Here is a 14964-nt window from a genome sequence, read left to right as displayed (position 1 = left end):
TGTTGTTTCCCGTCTTGCTAATTTTGGCCATTCTAACTGGTGTAAGGTGGTATCTCAATGTGGTTTTAATTTGAATCTTCCTGATGGCTAGTGATGATGAACATTTTTTCATGTGTCTGATAGCCATTTGTTTGTTGTCATTGGGGAAGTGTCTGTTCATGTCTTCTGCCCATTTTTTGACATGATTATCTGTTTTGTGTGTGTAGAGTTTGAGAAGTTCTTTATAGATCCTGGATATCAGCCTTTTGTCTGTACTGTCATTTGCAAATATCTTCTCCCATTCTGTGGGTTGCCTCTTTGTTTGTTGACTGTTTCCTTCACTGTGTAGAAGCTTTTTATCTTGATGAAGTTCTGAAAGTTCATTTTTGCTTTTGTTTCTTTTGCCTTTGGAGACATGTCTTGAAAGAAGTTGCTGTGGCCAGTGTTAAAGAGGTTACTGCCTATGTTCTCCTCTAGAATTTTGATGGATTCCTGTCTCACATTAAGGCCTTTCATCCATTTTGAATTTATCTTTGTGTTTGGTACAAGAGAATGGTTGAGTTTTGTTCTCCTATATATAGCTGTCCAATTTTCCCAGCACAATTTACTGAAGAGTGTGTCTTTTTTCCATTGGATATTTTTTCTTGCTTTGTCAAAGACTGTTTGACCATAGAGTTGGGAGTCCATATCTGGGCTCTCTACTCTGTGCCATTGATCTATGTGTCTATTTTTGTGCCAGTATTATGCTGTCTTGGTGATCACAGCTTTGTAATAACGTTTGAAATCAGGCAACATGGTGCCCCCAGCTTTGTTTTTCTTTTTCAACATTTCCTTGGTGATTTGGGGTCTTTTCTGGTTCCATATGAATTTTAGTACTGTTAGTTCCAGCACTTTGAAAAATGCCTATGGTATTTTGATCAGGATGGCATTGAAACTATAGATTGCTCTGGGCAGCATAGACATTTTAAGAATGTTTATTCTTCTGATCTGTTACTAATTTCTAATTTAATTCTATTGTAGTCTGTATGATTTCTCTCTTTCCTTCTTTTTAAAATTTATTGAGGCTCATCGTATGGCCCAACATATGGTCTATATTGGTGAATATTCCATATACACTTAAGAATGAGTATTCTGTAGTTTTTGCAGATAATGTTCTATGAAGGATAATTAGGTCAAGTTGTTAATTTATATTCTTCTGTTCTCTTGTATATCCTTTCTGATTTTCTGTCTAGTTTTCATCAGTTACTGAAAGAATGTTGAAATCTCCAAATACAGTTCTAGATTTGTCTATTTTTCCTTTAAGTTTTATTAGCATTACTGTCATTTTGTTTTGTAGCTTGTAATTAAGTGCACATGCATTGAAGATTGTTATCTTCATGCTATTACCACAGTATCTTAGATACTGTAGCTTTATAATAAATCTTGAAGTCAGTACTATACATCTTCCAACTTTCCTTTTGTCCTTTCAAAGTTATTTGGGTATTCTAGGTTCACTGCATTTTCAAAATGAATTTTAAAATCAAATTCTACAAAAATTCTGGCTGGGATTTTGATTGAGATCACTTTGAATCTGTTAATCAGTTAGGGTAGAATTGATATCTTAACAATATTGAGCCTTCAAGTTTATGAATGCGATATGTATATATATAACATTCATATATCTTCATTTATTTTTTTCATTTCTCTCAGAAATGTTACTTGGTTTTCAGTTACAGGTCTTGCATGTTACCTACTAGATTTATCTCTTAATATTTATCTCTAAATATTTCCTATTTTGATATGATTTTAAATGATAGGGGTTTTTTTCTGTTTCTGATTGTTCATTGTTAGTGTAAAGAAATGCAATTGATTTTTGTATGTTGATCTTATATCATGCACTCATTTATAAGTTCTAGTGCCTTCTTACAGATTCCTAAGATTTTTACATATAGATGATCAAGTATCTATGAATACAGGCAGTTTTATTTCTCCCTTTACAGGCTACTTGTCTTTTATATCTTTTCTTTGCTCTATCACATCCCTAGAACCTTCAGTACAATGTTGAATAGAAGTGGTGAGAGCAGACATCCTTGTTTTAGAGGAAAAGTATTTAACATTTCACCATTAAATGTGGTGTTAGCTCCAGATGCCCTTGATCAAACTGAAAAAGTTGTCCCCTAGTCCTAAGTGGCTAGGAGTTTTTATGAAGGATGAATGCTAAATTTTATCAGATACTTTTTTTGCTTTTATTAAGACAATCAGACAATTTTCCCTTTTCTTTCCTTTTCTCTTTTTCCCCTGGTCTATCATGGTGAATCATATTGATTGATTTTCAGAGTTATTATTAACCTGGCATTCTTGTGATAATTCTTACCTGGTCATGATATATTTTTGTATCCATATTGTTGGATTTGGTTTTATAAAATTTTGTTAAGCAATTTTTCAACTATGCGTTTTTCTTTTCTTGTGATTTTCATGCCTTGTCTTAAAATATTTTAGCTTACACCAGAGTAAGGCTAGCCTCATAGAATGAATTGGGAAATATTTCCTTCCTTTCAATTTCTTGAAGATTTTATAGAGAATTGCAGTTATTGATTCTATAAATATTTGATATAATCCACCAGTGAAGCCCTTTGGGCTTAGATTTTGGATATGTATGCAGGACAATTGTTAACCTCAAATTTTCTTTCTCTAATAGATAAATTTTGTTTGGGTTACCTCTTTGCTCTTGAATTAACCATGAGAGTTTGTATCTTTTATGATGTTGGTTCTTTTTGTTTAAGTTGTCGAATTTATTTGTATAACATGTTTGTAACATTCCTTCATTATCTTTTTAATATCTGTAGAATTCTTACTGATGACACCTCTCTCATTCCTGATATTGGTAATTTGTGCTTTCTCTTTTTCATTCCTGATCAGTGTGGTTTGAACTTCATCAGTTATATTCGATCTTTTTCAAAGAACTAACTTTAGCTTTTCTTGATTTTTTTCTATTGTTTTCAACTTCACTGATTTCTGTTCTGCTCTTTATTATTTCCTTTCTTTTCCATATTTTGGATTTTGTTTTGCTTTTCTTCCCCCAAGTTTTGTAATGTGTAAGCTGAGGTCACAGATTTTAAAAAAACATTTTCTTTTCTCCTATAGGTGTTTAGTGCTATGAATTTCCCTCAAAGTAACAGTTTAGTAGCATCCCACAAATTGTAATATGTTGCAGTTTCATTTTTATTCAGTTCAAAATACTCTCTTTCCCTTATCTTTCTCCTTTGACCCATGGGATATTAAGATATATAAATGGTAAATAAGCATATGAAAAGTTGCACATACTCATACACTTGTATACAAATGTTCATAGCAGTTTTATTTGTAACAGAGAATTGGGAATTATCTAAATGTACATCAACAAGTATATGGTTTTTTTGAAAAACTGGAAGTGTTCTTATAGTGGTACACTTCTCAGTGGTAAAAAGGAATAACTAGTGTTACATGCAACAACATGAATGAACCTCAAAATTATGCTGGATGAGGAAGAAGAGATAAGAAGAGCATGCACTGTATGGTTCCACTAATATAACATCCTAGAAAATGCCAGCAACTTTATACTGGCACAAAGCAGATGATTTGCAAGGGAAAGTGAGAGAAGACAGGGAAAGGCAGGAGAGAAGGATTCCCAAGGGGCAAGAGGAAACTTCTGGAAGAAATGGACATGTTTATTATCTTGATAGTGAGTGATGATGATTTCACAGGTGCCTACATGTGTCAAAATCTATCAGATTTTACACATTAGATGTATGTCATTTACCACATGTGAACTCTACCTCAACACAGCCCTTAAAGAAAAATGAGAACCAGAAAGGAAACAGAGGCTCATCACTGCTCAGAGCACTGTGGCAACTGCAGTGACTAGATTATCTTGTCAGAGGATCCTTCTTTCCCTACTTCAGGGGTTTTGCAGTCTTTGACTTAGTTTCTCTGTCTTCTTGCTCCTCTCCTTCCCTGTGTGTGTGTGTATCTGTGTGTGTCTGCGTGTGTGGTATTAAAACTCCTTAAGAAAAGACCACGATTCATATTCATGAAGGAGCCTGGCTACCTCAGAGGTCACAAGCACAGTGTCTTGTTCAATCTGTTGTCATCAGGGTGCCTTGAAGGAAAGCAAAGGACCCTGGGTGCTTGGAAGTACCTTTGGCTGCTTCCCTGAGAGAAGGCTGTGACTGAGGGGGTTTCTCAGGCTCATTTCCTCCTCCCTGGCATAACTAGGGCCAGATCTCCAGATCAAACATGTTCACATGGGCCCCTAGGAGTTCAGGCAACCCTTCTATGTACCAGGTCCCTGACGTGGGCTTACCAGCTCCCTGCAGCCCCTGTCCTCAGAGGCAGGAGCTCCTAAGGCAGTGAGCACTTTGTTGGGCAAGAACAGCAGGAAGAAACGGACACATTGCTGAGCTATCTCCAAAGCACAAACAGTTCTCAAGCACAATACATTCCATAAACAGAAAATGTTCCTGTATTCTCCCTGTGGTCAGCTCCTGGACTGCAGAGAAGTTTAAGGGTATAATATATGTGCAGATCTGAAGTCTTACACACATGTGTGACAGTGAAGAGGGAAGGGGAGTCATTGTTTGAAAACGGAGCTTATGCTCTATTGTATCCAAACGTTGCGTGCTGAAGGAAAAGGTCCCACTCAGAAAGAGGCTCTCCCTGGTCAGACCCAGACCTCGTCATCTCAGCTGTTTGCTCCAAGGTCCAGGAACAACATCACCCTGGGGTGTGAGTTTGTTTTAGTTCTTTGAGTCGCTGTTTCTGCCAAGAAACTCCTTGCCGCCTCTTTGTCCTGCCTGCTTGTGGTTCCCACGGTCATTTCCATGTAAAGACTTGAGAGCCCATCGCTGAGCGGAAGGGAGATGGGGGAGCATGACTGTTTGTTATCGTTAAGCTCACTCATGTCCTTCTGAAATGTGTGGCACATGTGTAAAAGGACAGATGTAGGAGATGGATGTTCTAGCCGAAGAAAATTCTCCAGCACAAAGGCAGTGGGCCCACAGCTTTGCAATAAAGCCCATTGTCTTTTTTTTTTTTTTTTTATCCCCCTTTCTCCTTTCAAAGATTTTGTTTTTCACTTACTGTTCCAGAACAAGTAATGTGACATGGAATGGACATTTTAAAGTGAGGGGCGAAGGTAAGGCTGAAAAATGGGAACAGATGTAAATTAAAGAATAATCTTCCGACCTACCCCCACAAGCACACCAGTCGGCCCCGCTGTTGCTGGAACAACATACAGACAGGGGACTAATGAACAGCAGCAACTTTGTTCTCTTAGTTCTGGAGGCCGGAAGTCCGGATCAGGAAGCCAGCATGATTGGCCGAGGGCCCCTTTCTGGGTCACAGACCTTTTATATCCTCACAGGGCAGAAAGGCAAGGGAGCTCTCTTGAACCTATTTTATTCAGACACTGATCTGATCTTATTCATGAGGGTTCTGCCCTCAAGACCTAGTCACCTCCCAAAGGCCCCACCTCCCACTGTCATTCACTTGGGCATTAGAATTTCAGCATATGAATTATGGGAAAACATAAACGTTCAGACTATAGCCATAGCCATCTCTAAAAACTGGGGTACTGCACCGCACGCACACACACATACACACACATGCACACAGAGGACAGAAATCAAAAGTGACAAAATGCACAGAATTTAGAATCATCTGACTGGGGCCATGACTCAGCCTTGCCACTTACCAGTTCTGAACAAGTCTCTTCAAACTCCAAGTTGCATCAGCAAATGGGGCTAACAACACCTGACCTACTCATTTCTGGAGGATATTTTAAGATCAATATTATAGGGGTACCTGGGTGGCTCCGTTGGTTAAGCATCAGCCTTCAGCTCAGGTCATGATCCCAAGGTCCTGGGATGGAGCCCCACGTGAGGCTCCCTGCTCAACAGGAAGTCTGCTTCTCCCTCTGCCCCTCCCTGCTGCTGTCTCTCTCTCTCTCTCTCTCTCTCAAATAAATACTTGAAATCTTAAAAAAAAAAGTGTATATATATATATGTGTATATATATGTATATACATATATATACACATATATATATAACGTAGTTACCGTATGCCATAATTTTTTTCATCTATGTAATTCTCTGAAATAGGAACCCTCTTTCAATGAAGGAGAAGTTTCCCTTATTCAACCATTCAAGAACCATTTATTGAGTGCCTACTAGGTGCCAGACATTCCTCTTCTTCCTTGACAATTGTCCTTTCAGTTTTCCAGATTTCTGCTTAAATGAGGATTTTGTTGCTTCTACCTCTTCCCTGTAACTTCTATATATATATAAACTTCAAAAGAAGCTGTGTATGCATAAAACACACAGTCAGAGAGAAAAAAAAATCATGTCAAAGTCCTTAACAAAGGCAGGTCCCCAGCAAGCCAAAATAAAAGTGAAAATGTAAGAATAACAGTAACTTACTCAGAAAAATGAGACAGTAAAGGATTTTAGGAAAAGAAACTGCAGATCGCAGTTCCTGGCAACTTCATACTCTGTGCTCTGAAAAGGAAGACAGAGTTTTAACCTTTGTCATCATCATTTTATCAGAGCTTTCAAGCCATTGCGATCTGTCATCCCACACTGTAAACTTCTTCCTGATCTCCCACATTCGGAAATACTTTCCATTTTAAGGCTCTTCATCCTCCAAATGTGTGATCCTGCTCCTCATGTCAAGTTTCTCCATCCCTAGGCTGTCCGTGGTACTAAGTCAATATCTAAGCTCAAGAAGACAAAAAGAAGAGGCCAGAACCAGAACTTAAGTTTGGAGTTCTTAGTCGGCTTCATCTTGCACTTTCCTTTATTTCAGTAGTTGAAAAGACCGTGGGTGCCCTGCTGAAAGTGCTTCATGAATAAACAGTAAAAACTTCTTTCCAAAATTGGAGGATGAGTTAAGATCCACGTGTTTCCTCCTGTATAATTTAGAGTTTGAATAAATAGACAAATTAGTCTTAATTCAAAACAAAATAATCACCTCTTTAGCTTCACATATTCATTACATGACTTCAAGTAAAAAAAATTTTTAATTTATTTTTTCTCACCATATTTCCCAACATCCATCACCCAGCCACCCCATCCCTCCCACTGCTCTCCCCTCCAGCAGCCCTCAGTTTGTTTCCTGACATTAAGACTCTCTTATGGTTTGTCTCCCTCTCTGGTTTCATCTTGTTTCATTTTTCCCTCCCTTCCCCTATGATCCTCTGTCTTGTTTCTCAAATTCCTCATATCAGTGAGATCATGTGATAATTGTCTTTCTCTGATTGACTTATTTTGCTTAGCATAATACTCTCTACTTTCATCCACATCTTCAAAAGGCAAGATTTCAGCCTGCATAGTATTCCTTTGTGTATATATACACCACATCTTCTTTATCCATTCATCTGTTGATGGACATCTAGGCTCTTACCATAGTTTGGTTACTGTGGACATTGCTGCTTTAACATTGGGGTGCATGTGCCCCTTCAGATCACTACATTTGTATCTTTAGGGTAAACACCCAGTAGTGCAATTGTAGGGTTGTAGGGTAGCTCTGTTTCCAAATTTTTGAGGAACCTCCATGCTGTTTTGCATTCCCACCAACAGTGTAGGAGGGTTCCCATTTCTCCGCATCTTTGCCAACTCCTGTTGTCTCCTGACTGGCTAATTTTAGCCATTCTGATCTGTGTGAGGTGGTACCATACTGTGGTTTTGATTTGTATTCCCCTAATGCCTAGTGATGTTGAGCACTTTTCCATGTGTCTGTTGGCCATTTGGATGTCTTCTCTGCAGAAATGTCTGTTCATGTCTTCTGCCCATTTCTTGATTGGATTATTCGTTCTTTAGGTGTTAAGTCTGATAAGTCCTTTATAGATTGTGAATACTAGCCCTTTATCTATTATGTCATTTGTGAATATCTTCTCCCATTCTGTCGGTTGTCTTTTGGTTTTGTCGACTGTTTCCTTTGCTGTGCAAAAGGTTTTGATCTTGATGAAATCCCTATAGTTCATTTTTGCCCTTGCTTCCCTTGCCTTCGGCGATGTTTCTAGGAAGATGTTGCTGCAGCTGAGGTCGAAAAGGTTGCTGCCTATGTCCCCCTCAAGGATTTTGATGGATTCCTGTCTCACATTGAGGTCTTTCATCCGTTTGGAGTCTATTTTTGTGTGTGGTGCAAGGAAATGGTCCAGTTTCATTGTTCTGCATGTGGCTGTCCAATTTTCCCAGCACTGTTTTTGAAGAGAGTGTCTTTTTTCCATTAGACATTCTTTCCTGCTTTGTTGACGATAAGTTGACCATAGAGTTGAGGGTCCATGTCTGGGCTCTCTATTCTGTTCCATTGATCTCTGTGTCTATTTCTGTGCCAGTACCATACTGTCTTGATGATTGCAGCTTTATAATAGAGCTTAAAGTCTGGAATTGGGATGCCACCAACTTTGGTTTTCTTTTTCAACATTCCTCTGGCTATTCTGAGTCTTTTCTGGTTCCATATAAATTTTAGGATTATTTGTTTCATTTCTTTGCAAAAAAAGTTGCCAGTATTTTGATAGAGATTGCATTAAATGTGTAGATTGCTTTAGGGAGCATAGACATTTTCACAATATTTGTTCTTCCAATCCATGAGCATGGAACGTTTTTCCATTTCTTTGTGTCTTCCTCGATTTCTTTCATGAGTACTCTATAGTTTTCTGAGTACAGATTCTTTGCCTCTTTGGTTAGATTTATTCCTGGGTATCTTATGGTTTGGGGTGCAGTTGTAAATGGGATCAACTCCTTAATTTCTCTTTCTTCTGTCTTGTTGGTGTATAGAAATGCAACTAATTTCTGTGCATTGATTTTGCATCTTGACACTTTACTGAATTCTTGTATGAGTTCTAGCAGTTTGGGAGTGGAGTCTTTTGGGTTTATAAAATTTTAAAAAATACATACTATAATATTCTGGTTGCTCTTTCGTGTTCCTCCTTAAACCTTCTGGGGAATGGCTTCTTTCCTTTTAAAGTGCTTGATAGAACCTCTTGTTTATATTTTTATGCATCTGTTTCCTTGCAAATTAGGAAAATGATAAAACAATAAAATAACTTAAATAGACATTGGCAAAGCTGATCCACGCAGCAGATGGAGTCTGATTTGTCAGACCAGTGAGGGGTGGCGGTAGCGGTCATGAACCTGCTTTATGCCCACCCGGAGTTGGAGCCACATCTCCTACTCCATCCTTTCCTTTTGGGGCAGAAGCACAGGGAACCACCACTCCTGTAGGCACCTGTGGCTGCTCTGCCTGCAGCCTGACCCTTGTCCGTGCTGCCTTCCCACCCCTGCCACTCCTGCGGCTGTCTCCTTGCTGGGACTGGGTTTGAATGGTAAATTCTCTAGTGCTGAAAGAATGCTTTGTTTCTCCAGCACCCAGGATGTTCTTTGAATACCTGCAAGAATGGCAGGAAGGACTGGGCTGATGAAGCCTCTGACTGTCAAACCAGAGAAAGGGTTCCTGTGGTCCTGTCCCAGGACAGTTTTGGGAAGACAGGAGGTTATGGCTGAACGCAGCCTCCCATGTGCTGACTCAGCTCCAGGCACATGTGGGTTCCCCAGGCGCTAATCTATCTTCTCCTCATTGGTGTCATTGGAAACTTGCATCCTCCCACAGTACAGGTCTAGTCTGTGTCCACTTCTCTCATGCCCCACTGACCAGTATCAGTCTCTCCCCATTTTGGTAAAAGGCAGAGTTCTCCTCAGCGACTTATAAAGCCATCATCACTGCATCCTCTTTTCACCCAGCAAGCCACAAGAGGAAGGGACAGGAAGGGCGGTTATGGATACATCACACTGGCTGAGCAGAACCAGTTGTTTGTTACAAGGATGAGCTATGTGGGAGAAAGAAGGAGAAAAGGCAAGGTTTGTACAGCATTTTCCCGTCTGAATTCTTTGTTATTAGTGCAAATAAATAACCCTGAAAAAATGGCTCAGTCTTCTGACCCTTGGATATCTGGGACTATGAATGATTTGAAGCTGACTTTTGATGGATTGCAAGAAGAAATTTTTTTAAAAAAGGTAATCACATCACAGAAATGTTAAGAAGAACTGGATTTTGGTCTTGAGATTTAAACCTCTCACCTTAAAAATGGCAAAAGAAAGCTCGTGCCAACACAGCTTATCTGAGATGATATCGGCATAGACCATTTCTTCTCTGCATCCTGTGTCTTTATCCTGAGCAGAACCTTCTCTGACTTGGATCACCCTGACCCAACCTCCCATTATCTACCCAGGAACAAGAAGAAATACCAACTGTTTTCTGCGATGGTGGTTATGATTCAGTTTTTATAATGAGCCTAGAGAGAGCTGATTCTGTTTTGTCTTCAAAGTTGTAAATCTTTTATAAAAGCTCAAAATGCCTTGAACTGGGAATCTGGCTCTCAAGAATTAATTATGATGGAGCATTATTAAAATGCCTCATTTGGAATGTGTCTTGCATCTCGTGCTTTCTTTTAAATGCATATCAGAAGTTACACTGACAAAGTAAGCTTGGCTTATATCCTGGAGGACAACACTGCTCACAGTGGCTGTAAATGCAGGTAACTTGTGCCCACTTTCTGACCCAAGAGACCACATGAATTTCTGGACATTCCTCAAATGCGAAGAATTGAGCCACGATTATTTCCTATAAAAGATGTTTAGTGAGAAGTCTTCACAGTATTTTTACATCAGATTTATAGTCAACAGCATCTTATGTAAAACAGCAATAAAAATTTAAAAAACAAAAACAAAAAATAACCCAAAAAAGTAAATTAAAAAAAAAAAATCTTCAAAGCAGAGACTGTTAGTTGTTTTCCTAGTATGTATTCCCTTCTTCTTCCTTTGAATAAACGCAGAGCCCTCCATCGCTGGGTGTGGCAACTTGCCCAACTATAAAACTACATTTCTAAGCATCCCTTAGAGACAGAAGTGGATGGAAAGATACAGGTGGAAGTCACTGCGTGCGGTCTCGTGGACAGGGGGTGGGTTCAAGTGGGCGGCAGAACGGGAAAGCTATAGCTGCTCCACCATCTTGTGAACAGCCGGTTGCCCTGAAAATGAAAGCCGTTTACTACGGGTGGAGACTGGGTCCTCAGGGACCATGGAGTCACCATACTTAGCACCTTATTAGCCTACTTCTAGACTTCTCTTGTTAGAGAAAAAGCACACCTCTGATTTATTTTAATTACTTTTACTTTGGATCTTTCCTACTAGCAGCCTAATCTTGTCTCCCTCTTCCTTTCCCAATTGTGTTGGGCAGATATAATGATGGAGTATTAAACTAAATTGTTAAAATTTAACTTAGATGATTCTGACTAAGGGGACATAGAATCTATCGTTCTTAAGCATGACCACGTCAATGAGGAAGAATCTTGGGAGTACAAGAGAGGCATAGAAAGAAATCACTTACAAGAGACTAAGAACCCTTCCATGTCTCGGTTATCCAAATTAAAAACAAAAAGACCCATTATAAAAAGTAAACTATAGACATTGACCTTCAGAAGGAGAGAGTCGTACACACAGTGTGATTAAAAATAAACAAACAAACAAATAAGCCACCAGGCAGGACAGAGAGGCAAAGGAGAAATGTTTGTGTGTGTGTTTAATTACACACATTAATTACACATTTAATTACACACATTAATTAATTTAATCAAAGGGGGTAAATGAAATTTTTATAAGTGGTATGGGCAATAAGAGAAAAAATCAATAGCAATAAGGAAAAAAATCTTCTAAGGAGGCATACAAATGGCCAAGCACATGAAAGGATGCTCCACATCACTCATCATCAGGGAAATGCAAATCAAAACCACAGTGAGGTATCACGTCACACCTGTCAGAATGGCTAAAATAAAAAAACACAAGAAACAACAAGTACTCACGAGGATGTGGAGAGAAAGGAACCCTCATGTACTGTCGGGAATGCAAACTGCTGCAGCCACTGTGGAAAACAGTGTGGAGATGCCTCAAAAAAATTAAAAATAGGACTACCTTACAATCCGGTAATCAAACTCCTGGGTATTTACCCAAAGAATACAAAAACACCAATTCAGAAGGATAGATGCACCCCTCTGTTTACTGTAGCATTATTTACAATAGCCAAATTTTGGGCAGCCCAAGTGTCCATCGATAGATGAATGGACAAGGAAGATAGATAGATAGATAGATAGATAGATATAGATAGATATAGATATTTATTCGGCCATAAAAAAGAATTAAATCTTTCCATTTGCAACAACACAGATGGATCTAAAGGGTATAATGCTAAAGGGTATAGGCAGAATAAGTCAGAGAAAGACAGATACCATCTGATTTCACTCATATGTGGAATTTAAGAAACAAAACAAATGAATAAAGGAAAAAGAGAGAAACTAAGAAACACTCTTAACCATAGAGAACAAACTGATGGTCACGGGGTGGGGGTGGTGTGTGAAATAGGTGATGGGAACTAAGAGTATACTTACCATGATGAACACTGAGTAATGCACAGAATTATTGAATAATTATATTGTACACCTACAAATAATAGAACACTATATGTTAACTGTACTAGAATTAAAATTAAAAAATAAAATTTTTTAATTAAAAAACACATCGTAAATTTTAAAAAAAGAAAAAGTCTCCTGAAATGGGAATTTGAGACTTGCAGAATCATAGGGTGGATATCATGTTCAGAAGGAACATTTAAACTTAGCAGAATGAATTAAATTCTGGGTCCTGGAAAGCCAGGCTCGTGGCTAGACTTCCAGGAACAAGGCTCAGACCACCCGGCAGAACTAGCCTGTTGAGGCAGTCGCTGACCTTTCCCGGCCACCCCAGAACAATCCCTGCTACTCGAGTGAAGGTCCCACCAGTGCTCCTGTCCCCACATTGAAGCTGACCTCAGCAGTACCACCGGGTCTGAAACAAAGCCTATTCCCCCACAACATTCTGCTCCTATGGTTGTCATGTATCTTCTTGCGGAAAAAAAAAATAACAAAAAAAAACAAAAAAAAAACCATGGAGATTGGAGTATTGACTTCTACTTTAGGAGGCGAGACTCATAACAAAGGCATTTCCCTCAAATACACAGAAAGACTTGTCAAAATATGATGGGGAGCTATGAACAGCATAAATGTGGGTCCCACAACTGCTAAAGGATGAAGAATTCGGGACGTTCTGAATGTTAAAACAAGGAGAAAAAGCAACTGGTTACAGGATTCAGGCAGTTGGTAGAAGTGCGGTTTCAGGCTGAAATGAGGGCCAGCCCGGAGACTAAGCTGAGAAGGTCATGGTGTCCATGGTGACCCAGAGCTGCCGGTGTCCTCCCAGTTAGCAAATGGTTACTGATGAAAATACATGCCGGAGCCTGAAGATTGAGCGGTGAACTGCTAAAGACTGATATAAGACCTCGCTGCTATGAAGCGTGCGTTTCCCTGATACAACAAATAGGACCTGGAAGGCCAGATACAGGAACCCACTGCTGCATACCTGCGATTTTTCCAGGCTTATCAAGCTGCATTTCCTAATTCCTTTCCTAGTATCTCCCAAAGTAAGTTTTGCCAACTTTGTGCTTCAAGAATGAAAGGGGCTTCGTGATCAAATGCATTTGGGAAGTGAACAGGAGACAAGAGTAAATAAACATGTTTGTCAGAGGCAGCATTTCTCCGAGGTTTGAATATACTTAATATATTCCAGTATGTGCATCGGGAATCTCCCAGAAGGGGATGGAATGAGTCTGTATGCCGTGTGTCCAAGGTTATGGGACCACAGACCTTTTTTTGTGAAGCATTTTTAGAGAGCTAGAGTACCCAGGAACATTTTATTTTTGTATTAACATACAATATATTATTTGTTTCAGGGTTATACAGGTCTGTGATTCATCAGTCTTACACACTTCACAGCACTCACCATTGCACATACCCTCCCCAGTGTCCATCACCCAGCCACCCTATCCCTCCCACTCACCTCCCCTCTAGCAACCTTCAGTTTGTTTCCTGAGATTAAGAGTCTCTTATGGTTTGTCTCTCTCCCAATCCCATCTTGTTTCATTTTTCCCTCCCTTCCCCTATGATCCTCTGTCTTGTTTCTCAAATTCCTCATATCAGTGAGATCATGTGATAATTGTCTTTTTCTGACTGACTTATTTTGCTCAGCATAATACCCTCTAGCTCTACCCATGTCATTGCAAGTGGCAAGATTTTGGTTTTTTGATGGTGGCATAGTATTCCATTGTATATATATACACCTCTTCTTTATCCATTCATCTGTTGTTGGACATCTAGGTTCTTTCCATAGTTTGGCTATTGTGGGTAGCTCTATTTTCAACTTTTTGAGGAAACTCCATACTGTTTTCCAGAGTGGCTGCACCAGTTTGCATTCCCACCAACAGTGTAAGAGGGTTCACCCAGGAACACTTTAGAAAATTCTTCCTTACTCTGTAACAAAGTTGATTTTACTCTCTTAAGATAACTACCAGAAGAAATGGAGGATATAACCCCTAGAACAGCAGTGAAGCACTGGGTTTGGCTCCAAAAAGAACACTCCTTGCTTTCCAGGTGAAAACAGGGGAGGATGAGGCCATGCATGTGAAAATACTGTATTAGGAGATCCTGGGCAGTTTTCACAGCAGAGAATTAGGTGAAGTAGAAAAATAAAGAACATCCTGGCTGAGTTGAGAAGGGAATCCAACAATAGGCAAATATATAAAACATGGGTAATGAACATCCTATATTCTATTAAGGGGCCTTATTCACAGAAAAAAAAAAGTAAAGATCATATACAAAACAAACTTTTTCTCTCTTACTGGGAGAACAAAATGTACAATCTGTATGCTTTTGGAATTACCAACAGGAACATGGTATTGAAAGCAGTAATTTTAATCCCTTTCTTCACCAAACCTTTCATTACAACCATGAAAAAAAAATCAAATAGCTCTAATTTTAATATGACTTATCCATACCCTTGTGGGGTGCAAGTCATGCAAGGTGAGTAAGTGAAAAATCAGAGCACAGC

Source organism: Martes martes (genome assembly GCF_963455335.1).
Source record: "Martes martes genome assembly, chromosome: 10".
NCBI lineage: Eukaryota > Metazoa > Chordata > Mammalia > Carnivora > Mustelidae > Martes > Martes martes.
The sequence above is the reverse complement of the archived record's forward strand: the minus strand, read 5'-3'. Positions refer to the sequence as shown.